The sequence below is a fragment of the Muntiacus reevesi genome, chromosome 5, assembly GCF_963930625.1.
Source record: "Muntiacus reevesi chromosome 5, mMunRee1.1, whole genome shotgun sequence".
Taxonomy (NCBI): domain Eukaryota; kingdom Metazoa; phylum Chordata; class Mammalia; order Artiodactyla; family Cervidae; genus Muntiacus; species Muntiacus reevesi.
Genome location: NC_089253.1, coordinates 29,453,182 through 29,459,635, shown reverse-complemented (window position 1 = coordinate 29,459,635; position 6,454 = coordinate 29,453,182).

Here is a 6,454-nt window from a genome sequence, read left to right as displayed (position 1 = left end):
CAGGAGGTTTGGAAGATAATGGCTGAAGCATATGGTTTCTACTGCTTCTGAGATTTTTCTGCCTCCCAAGAGCAAGGCCAGTAACAGCCGTCCTGGGTCTGAAGGGTGTGGTGGTAACTTCAGAACCCCTCCTTCTCAAGACACGTGCAGGGGACCGGGACATCTAAGCAGACCTGCATCTGATTCCAGGGAACAGAGGTGGTGGGGCTTCAGAGACCCAGAGACCCAGATCTCTCTGGACCTTAATCTCTGATCTTGGGGCTTTTCCTTGTGAAAGCCCAATCCTTTGCAAGACCTGCAGGACACATTACCCTCCGGGAAACTCTTGAAGCTCTCAATTCCACCAGAAGCAAAATGAAAAGAGAGCACGGGAGCTCCAATCCAGTCTGTTTCAAAACCTCTCCACCCTCTTGCTTAGAACCTCTGCTCATCACTCATGGTAGTCGGAAAAGCTGTTTAGAATTTGAGTCAGTCGCTGAAAAACATCTTACATTTGCATTTGTCCTCGGCTGTCTTTATCTTCCTATTAATGATGAGGATACAGGGGTCTGTCAGGATCATTTAGGGTTGAGTACTTCACAGGAGCAAGAGGCGTTCTGGTCAGATAGGAAGAGGACGAGACTCAACATGAACCCTTCTGATCCATCCTAGGTCCCAGTTCCTGCTGCATCACTTACTGGCTGTGCAACCTTGGGCAAGTCATCAGCTCTCTGAGCCTCCATCTCTGCAGACATCTGAGGCGGAAAATGGCAAGAACGTCTGACCTACCTCTCAGCGCCTTGGTGAGGATCAAATGAGATAATGGACATGAAAGAGCTTTGTAAACCATATCCCACTTTACAAAGGAAAGTCATCGTTATTAATAATAATGACTCTTCCCGCTGGTAATGGCAGTCCGCCGGGAGTTGGGGGGGATGTTCTGCCAGCTCTGCCTGGCTCTGTTCAGGTCCTTTTTGAAGGCCTGGCGTGGGCCCTGTCACTCACCAGGAGACACCTCAGGGGACTTTGTCAGAGGTGCTGGAGGAGAGTGGCCAGGGTGCCCTGTCCCTCAGGTTTGATGCAGCATAATTGTTTTGACATATGATGGAATTTGTCCTCACACGGGTCAGAAAAAAAGCCCAATACTGATGCTTTTCATCTAATTTCAATTACAGTCATTAAAACCCTTACTCCTGAGTCAAGCCTTTCCAAAAAGCCATCAATGACAGCCCATTACAGAAGAGTTATTTATAGTGGCGCATGTTAATTTTACAGTACCACAGACCAATGATTCATGGCTTGGCATTAGTGAGAGACATCATTCACTGGGCTGAGTGATCCCTGACATAACAAGTGCTGCTCTGAGTCTCTGCAGGGACGATTCAAGGCCTCAGACTTGGAGACCAGGCCCTGTGACGAGCAGAATAGACAGAGTCTCTTGGCTTGGCCCATTCCACCCAAGGACACCTTCTATCCTAAATGGAGGAGAACAGGACAATCAGCTTTGGGATTGGAGTGTAACATCTATAGGATTTCTAACTGAGATGCTATCTATCCTGGGCCAGAATTGCAGCTTTTCCTTCTCATACTGACAGCTATTGGGATGAGCATTTAGTAGATCTCATACTATTTGCTGCTACGTGATAACTCTAAGGGGACATCTGATACTCACCTGAACTGGATGGAAGAAGATGGCTCTAGGGCCATCGAAAGCCCAGCTTCCTTTCATCCAAACTACTTCAGCTCAGGTTCGTAAGTGCCACTTTGCCCGATCAATATCAGGCCTCTTGAATCTTGGTCTATTTGTGGCTGAAATTCTCCCCCTTGATTAAAAATTCACCAGGAGGCAGCCTGATGTGACATTTATGAGTTCCTGGAAGTCCATAAATGTTGAATGTTAGAAATTAGCGCAAGTTGTTTAGATGATAAAAAGCAATAAGCAACCAGGAGGACTAATATTCAGCACTCTTATATTTTTAGTGTCTATCCATGGAGCCTCACAGCAAACTGGAATGAAAACTTCATACAAAACCCTTCCATGTTTGATGTAACCTTCCTACCAGTCCTGCCTCTAAATAGTACTCTCTTCCAGATGAAGGTGAGTGGGGTTCAGTGCAACTGACTGCCCTCTTTCCTTCCAGCTTGGGACCACTCTGACCACGAGTAACTGGCCCAAGTTCCCTGCTCTATTTCAACACAGACCATGATAATAAGTATTGAAACTGACTATGTTGGCTCAATCCTCATATAATGGTAGCTCTGCAATCATTGGGAGGAAAGATGGGCAAAAATAAATGTGTGACTTCATCATTTTGGAGTTTTCAACCACAGGGTTTTTACACTCCACCCATGATTATTTCCTTCACATTATTTCCTGCCCACATCCCAGCACTTTTCTGAGCCTCCGTTCCCCTCAGACATTTCTATAATGTTCCCTCTGTACACCCTTCCGGGCCATCGATCACAGTTCCGGGAGCTTTAGCATGCTTCCTGGGAGGCCTTGTCTAGTCTAGGCTGAAGTCAATGAGAAGACAGAGAAGGTTCAATGACTGAGGCTCTAATGAACCAGCTGAGCGCTGGTCTACTTCTTTTACTGAACGGCCGTCCGGAGAGCAGTTTGCATGTAGAATTCCAATTCTGTCCGGTGACTGGAACATTTCAGAAAGTACCGTGAGGCACTCTTCTCGACTCTTGAATGGAGAAACCTAGAAATGTGCTATATTATGGGTGGGTGAAAGAGAGAATGGTGCAAAGAGGACAGGATCTAGAGCCACGTGGTTTGGGTTGATTCCAAGCTCCACTGTTTATCAGGTTTGTGACTTTGTTCTTTAACCTCCCTATGCATCTGTGTTGTCTTCTGTAGAGCAGAAGTGATGACGGCTCCTGTTGTTACAAGAGAGCAAATGAGTTTACATTTGAGGGCATTACCTATTAATAGCACATAGTCTATGTTGTACACATGTTAGCTAAATGAGAGACATTTTTATTTGGAGTATCACTGCTTTACAATGTTGCATTAGTTTCTGTTGTACAACTAAGTGAATCAGCTATGTGTATACATAGATCCAAGAGAGAGAGACATTTTTTTAACTGGAGTATCAGTTCAATTCAGTTCAGTTCGGTAGCTCCGTCGTGTCCGACTCTCTGCGACCCCATGAACCACAGCACGCCAGGCCTCCCTGTCCGTCACCAACTCCCGGAGTTTACTCAAACTCATGTCCATTGAGTCGGTGATGCCATCCAGCCATCTCATCCTCTGTCTTCCCCTTCTCCTCCTGCCCCCAATCCCTCCCAGCATCAGGGTCTTTTCCAATGAGTCAACTCTTCACATGAGGTGGCCAGAGTATTGGAGTTTCAGCTTCAGCATCAGTCCTTCCAATGAACCCCCAGGACTGATCTCCTTTAGGATGGACTGGTTGGATCTCCTTGCAGTCCAAGCATGTATAGTTGATATATAATGTTGTATTAGTTTGGGGTGTACAGCAAAGTGATTCATTCGTTTTTAGATTCTTTTCTCATATAGGTTATCAAAGAATACAGATTAGCGTTCCCTGTGCTATACAGTAGGTCCCCTGGGGTATCTCTCTTATATAAAGTAGTGTGTGAATATTCATCCCAAGCTCCTGATTTACCCCTCCTGCCACAAGCATGTTTTCCCTTTGATAACTAGAAGTTTGTTTTCAATATTCATAAGTCTGTTTCTGTTTTGTGAATAAGTTCATTCATATCATATTTAAAATTAGATTCCATATACAAGTCATATCATATGGTGTTTGTCTTTGACTTACTTCACTTAGTATGATAATTTCTAGGTCCATTCACATTGCTGTAAATGGCATTATTTCCTTCTTTTATGCTTAATAATATTTCATTGTATGTGTGCACCACATCTTTATCCTGTCCTCTGTCGATGGACATTTAGGTGGCTTCCATTTCTTGGTAATTATAAACAATGCTGCAATTAACATTGGGGTGCATGTATATTTTGGGATTATTGTTTTCTCTGGATATATGCCCATGAGTGGGATTGCTGGACCATATGGTAGTTCTATTTTTAGTTTTTTAAGGAACTTCCATACTGTTCTCCATAGTGATTGTACCAATTTAGATTGAGAGACATTTGTAATTTAAGAAATATTTATGGACTATCCACTGTCCAAAGACACAATGTTAAACAACATGGGGATGGAGAAAATGAACAAAGTGTGCCTGCTTTTAAGGACAATGTTTGGAGAAGCATAGACATAGCCTCAAAAAACCAAGAGAGGAGGGCTGGTACATGATCTATGCAGGGGGATTTGCACAGATGATGGACAGATCACTTCACACCAATGATGGAAGGCCAGTTTAGCTGGGAGGGGTCTAAGAAGGTTACCCAAGAAATATTCGAATTGCTCCTTAAAGGATGAGCAGTATTTCCAAGGGCCGATAATGTGGGACAGGCGGCAGAAGGCTGCCCCATGGGTGCCTAGCACAAACACAAAGTCAAATTGATACCCTGCATGTCCACCAATCCCATATCTGTCTTCTCCCCAGGGCTCCTTTCCCAAGCTTGCCTGCCTTTTTCCCTCTTTTTCCATCCCTCCCTTCACTTGAAAATTTCTACCACAGGTCTCCCTTTTCTTCTAATTACTTTCTTCTTATTTTATCTTTCTTTTAATCTCAAAAATTAATGTAAGCAATTTAAATCAAATAATATAGAAAGGTACAAAATGAAAATCAATTTTTCTTCCTCCACCCTCTGCTCTTTAGAGGTAACAAAACAGGGTGGTCATTTTGAAACATGACCACACATTTTTTGTGCTTCTCCCTCTGATGGGAGCGTATGTCTGTCCCCTTGAAACTGAGCAGGTTTATAGCTACTTCCACTCATGAAGGAGGACAGAGGGGGCAGTGCATGCCTTCCAAGGCTGAGACATTAAAAAACCATGCAGCATCATCTGTGTTCACCCAGCACCCTCTCTAGGAACCCTGAGCTTCCATTTAAAAAACTTAGCCTTCTGACATCCTGGAGAGCGAGGCTAGGTGCCCACATTCTGGGCAGTAGTCCCAGTTGGGTCCAGCCTTCCAGCCTTCTCCAGCAACACCGCTGCACAACTGATTTAACCAGCCTTTTCATGATAACTCCTGTAGTAGCCTCCAGGTTTTTGGCATTACAAAAATCCAGCCGTGAACACTCTTATCTATACATCTTTGCTCAATGTATGGCTGTGTCTGTAAGACAAAATCTCAGAAATAATGTCGCTGAACCCAAGAGTACGTAAGGATTTCCCAGGCAAGAATACTGGAGCAGTTTGCCATTTCCTGCTCCAGGGGTTTACCCTACCCAGGGATGGAACCCACATCTCCTGCACTTGCAGGGGAATTCCTTATCACTGCTCTACCCAGGAAGTCCTTTAAACAGGTTATGTCAATTTAGATTTTTCCTGATCACACATGAGAGTGCCTATTTCCCCACAATCTCACCAACACTGAGTATTATTGCTTTTTCACCTTTACCATTCTGACGTCACCTCTGCCTCCTTTATGATGTGCCCCAGCTGTATGCAGTGACAGCAAGCCATCCAAGCGTGACCTGTCTCCACATGCAAACCCAGGGGAGGGGTCTGCAGAAGTGGGGAGGAGGGGTGTATAGCACATTCAATATTAATGAGAACTAAGTTAACACAAAGATGAGACATAAGAACACAGCAACCTTGCAGAGCAGATGTGTCAGAATATAATGGAACTCAGCTCAGTGACATCCTGCTAATGGCAGGTATTATCTGAAGTCTAGAAAGACCCTGTTGGAAGAAGAGAGTTTGGGGCTCAGAGAATGAGGAGGGAGGTTTGAGAAATGAAAGAAGTTCTTTCAGTTAATCAAAGTGCTCACTGAACAGCTGGCTAAAAATAGAATATTTTATAATGATTGATTACAACTGGGTGATTCCAGAATATAGTCAAGAATCGTGGGCTCCAACCCTCACTGCCTAGCAATATTACCTGGAGTGTATTTTAGAAAAATATAGATATTTCATCTTCCTAATCACTGCTTTTAAACACATATATTGTTACCATGATTCTGATTGTTGATCCAAGCTTCTAACAAACCATCAGGAAATTCTGAGGCAGAATAAGGTTAAGGAGCAGAGTTTCTCAAACATGCATGGGCATCAGAAACACCCGGGATCTATTAAAACACAGATTGCTGGGCTCTACCATAATAACTACAATTTGGTAAACTTGGGGTGGGCCTGGGAATTTGCATTTCTAGCAGGCTCCCAGGAGATGCTGGTCCAGGGTCAGAGCTTGGGGACCAATGCTACAGTAGGAGTAACACTTAGAGTTTGCTGGCTGGAAATGCAGAAATCTAAGCCCCACCTCAGACCTGAGAAATCAGAATCTGCATTTACTAAGAGACCCAGCCATCTGTGTGTTTATTAAGCGCCTCACTACAGGTCTTACCTTTGTTGTCTGGGAAAAGATTCAAAGGGAA